At 36.6% G+C, this 3,976-nt stretch overlaps 1 long non-coding RNA gene across 1 annotated transcript; it reads left to right on the top strand.

Annotated features, from left to right (window-relative positions):
• Nucleotides 1-1,885: 1,885 nt before the first annotated feature.
• Nucleotides 1,886-3,058, top strand: LOC308388553. The gene is made up of 2 exons (XR_013970130.1): nt 1,886-2,221; nt 2,810-3,058. It is a non-coding gene; the product is annotated as an uncharacterized lncRNA (long non-coding RNA).
• The last annotated feature ends 918 nt before the right edge of the window (nt 3,059-3,976 follow it).

Below are 3,976 nucleotides of genomic sequence, written 5' to 3'. Positions count from 1 at the left end.
AGACACACTGTGAAATTCACATTTTTTTAAATTCATTTTTAAATTTTATTATTATTGTTACTTTTTTTGGAGAGGTTGTAGTCATCTAGTTTTGGTATCAATGTTATTAGCCAGCATTTTGTTATGAAATCAAAACTATTTGTACATGCTCACTTTAATAGGAGGGACGAAATCATGACTGGTTTAGAATCATAAATCTCTTTTTGTTTATTATACGGTTCAACATGGAAAAAGAAATAATCTTTATGTGAAAAAAAATATGAATAAGCAATGACTTACATACATCATTTGAACTTCTGCTGCATCAGTGCTTCTTCAGTCAAAATAAGAGGAACTACAAAACTGTTGTTTTGTTGTTGTTTTTCTGTGTGTGTGGGGTGGGGGGGGGGGTACGTTTTTTGTTTTGTTCATGCAATTTTCATGACAACATCTCAGGACTAAATAAGCAACTATCTATAGGTGGTATCCCCTCAGGAAAACCCTGCCATTGCCATTGAATTTGTTTAGAACTCATATTTCACCACTCTACCAATGATCAAATATCCTGCTAGAATTATGCCAGAAGCTTGTTGATGCATAACAAAAGCATCTGGGTGAGGTGCAACTTGCTAAGGGACACGTCTTGGGCCACACCTCTTAATCTTTGAGTTCAGGTGTTTATAGTTCGATTACCACAGGTATTTGAAATCAAGGATTTAATCATGTCAGGTTGGATAGTGAATGAGGACCCCAAATGCAGACTCAAAGGCAGGATCACATGGAAACAACTGTACTGAAGATGGAAAAAAGTCCATCAGAATTGCAGGGAATAGTGACAAAAGCAAGAGAAAAGGGAAACAAGATGAGATTGCAACAAAGAGCAGAGGGAGCCTTAGACAATTTATAAACAAGATAATGAGGTGAGGGGCAAACAGGCGGCAGACACACCAGGAACAAATCAGGAATAACGAGACACAGGAAGTTAAACTCAACATAAGACACAGAGAACAACACTTAGCCAAATAAAACAGGAAGAGAGACTCAACAACTGAACTAAAGAACAAGACAGACAGGACTGACACAAAGAATGAACAGGAAGGGAAATTAATAAACCTAAAATCATCTATAACTCAGAACATGAAGTACAAATAATAAAACAATAGCGAACCCATACCAGGGATTACAGTAAAAAGTCAAAATTATATTTCAAGAAAAAAGTCTAAATTGCATATTGCAAAACTCATATTACTATAAATTAGAAGTATTTAGGAACCTCGGCTATGGAGTCGCAGACCAGAATTACTAGTTACAAAGTGGGGTCATGAAGGTTGTTGCTGAGGCTGGTAGTGTGCAAAAGTTACCAACAGCGGTTCAAAATTCCTCAAATATTAACATTAGCACAAAAACTAGAGGCCTGGAGCGTAATCACATGGGTTCCATAGTCAAGCAGTTCTTGCAAGTGTAATATGTAGGTGGACTTCACAGCAAATTTTGTACTTTAGATCCACTTTGATCCTTACACTCTGTTAAGATGGGACACTTAATAGATACTCTGTGGTGTTCCAGTTTAGGGGGTAGGGAAGGTTAGCCACTGAGCCCTACCATGCATGTGAGGGAACAATTAATCTCTTTGGATAAATGGATGAATGATGATAATTCAGAGATGAATGAACTTGATTTTTCGAATACCTACTGTTTGTTAAACAATCCACTACATGGGTGACAGCATGTTTTCACTGTCAGATTGAATCATGTGCAAAACATGTCTAAATGTTTTCAAAATGTGTGTGTGCACATGCACGAGTAGACACACTGTGTATTTAGAAAAATTCAGGTTAACCTGATGAAAAAGTGTTCATTACCTGAACTGGAAATAGGCAAAAGAAAAAAGACTACACAGCAAATTCAAAAGTGTTAAATTTTTTGGTGTTAATAGTCTCCTTGCAAAAGTAGAGTTAATTTTACTCTAAGCAGAGTCACATTCTTTTAATGTAACTCTGAGGTGTAAAATGATAGTAGTTAAAATCGAGTGTTAAAAATGAGTGTTTCTCTGTCAAATCTGGAGGTGTTAAAATGGAAACATTAACTCTTGACCTCTTAACTCTGAACTCCTAGAGGGGCTATGACACCAACAGAGTAAATTCACAGACTCCGCCCTCAGCACCATAGGCTCCAATCGAAGCTGAAGTGAAGCCGTTTCAGAACATTTTGCTCTACATATTTGAGTTGTTTGCCATGCTTGGTAAGTCATTTTTTCAAAGATTGTTTCAATTGTTATTAGCTTTTACTTCTGTGGCTCTTTGAAGTTGAGACAAAGCTGTGTGAAAGGCATTAGCCATGTTGCTCGCTGATAGCATAATATTCTGTTTTAGCTAGCTGAAAGGTATTGCTTGCGGGCAAATACCACAGCCTTGAAAAAAAGCTTGCATGTGAATTTTCAGTCAAACTTTTGGTCAAATACACCTAAAACAATGTGTAGAATGTGAAATGTTGGTGTAATGGTGCTACTTGAAGCCTGAAAACGATCGCCCATAAAAAAACAACAACGAGCAAACAGCAGTAGCAGACGTCCTGACTGGGTTCTACGTTAGCATTTAGATCCCTCCAGAGTTTTGTGCACACGGTTTAGGTAAAAATGAAAAAGGTTGAGGTTTTACATTTAGTTCAGTATTACCTGTTGCCTGTGTCTTTGACTTTTGGGAAAATACTTTACACAAGTAATGGCTCAAAGAGGATTCCTTTTTTTTTTTTTTTACTGTGCTGCAATTGTTTACTGGATTATTTGTGCCATTAATTAGTGTCAACTAATTTTTATTCAATCTCCACACAGGATATGCTTGTGAAGATGGAATATGGGGGAGAGCAGAAGTGCGTTGAAGTTCCACAAAGGGATGAATGAAGGACATGCATATTGTATTGAAGAAATAAGTGATGAGAATGCTGTTATTTGCATTTACCATGTCAGACCTTTTGATAAACAAAATTCTAATGAAAGTGAGAACATGTACACTGTTACATCTTTCAGAAAATGTTTTGAAATTGTGGTGCACAGTTCAGAATAAATGTTTTTCAAAAACCATTGCATCTTTTTAGTAAATGTTTATTTCCAAAAGAAATTTCTAGAAGTTCAGAACAGTAAAATTCCCGCTTTTTAGAATGAATTAGAAGATAACTCTTACGTAGTTAAACTAAAATACTCTTTGAGAGTTAATATATAAACTCTTAACACCCAGTGTTAAATTATCAACTCCAGACAGATTTGGTGTTTAACACTAAATCAGAGTTAACGTACCAACTCTCCAAAAAGAGTTAAATTAACACTCTCTGGTGTGGACCCATATAGACACTTTAATAGTGTTGAAATCAAATCCGACAGTGTTAATTTGGACATGCTGGATTTGCTGTGTATAAAATAAAATACATGTAACAAATTTGCATTTCAGTTCCACCCACAGTTAACAGTTTTGTATATATGCTGTTGCAGTAGAAAGCAATGTCTTTCTGAGATCTGTTTACATTTTTGGCAGAGAAATAGCTAATGTTCATCCTCCTTCTGCTTTACCTCCTCATCCTACTCCTCCTCCATGTTACAAAACAAACAGTGCTTGCACACTCACTCTTCAGGCTTCAACAATGTTTTTCTTGAGACAGGTATCATTACTGTTCCCTGTATCTACTTATGCTTCTCTTTTCCTTAATTATTCAGTCAGTAGCTTGTATTGCTAATTCTCCATCTGCATTTAAATTTCATAACACTGCAGTTTGTTGTTTTAATCTTCCAATATTTATTCTGTGCCTCTCAGTTCAATATCCACCCAATCTCTCCATCTTAGTAGCCTGGTACACACACACACACACACACACACACACACACACACACACACACACACACACACACACAAGCACACACACACAAATACAAAACAGTGCAGCAGTGTACTAGTAGGAGTGAGCTGGTTGAATGGAAATGACTTCAGTAGGGCCTGCTGTTACCCAG

This window comes from Rhamphochromis sp. 'chilingali' (assembly GCF_963969265.1).
Source record: "Rhamphochromis sp. 'chilingali' genome assembly, chromosome: 20".
Lineage (NCBI taxonomy): Eukaryota > Metazoa > Chordata > Actinopteri > Cichliformes > Cichlidae > Rhamphochromis > Rhamphochromis sp. 'chilingali'.
The sequence above is the reverse complement of the archived record's forward strand: the minus strand, read 5'-3'. Positions and strand labels throughout refer to the sequence as shown.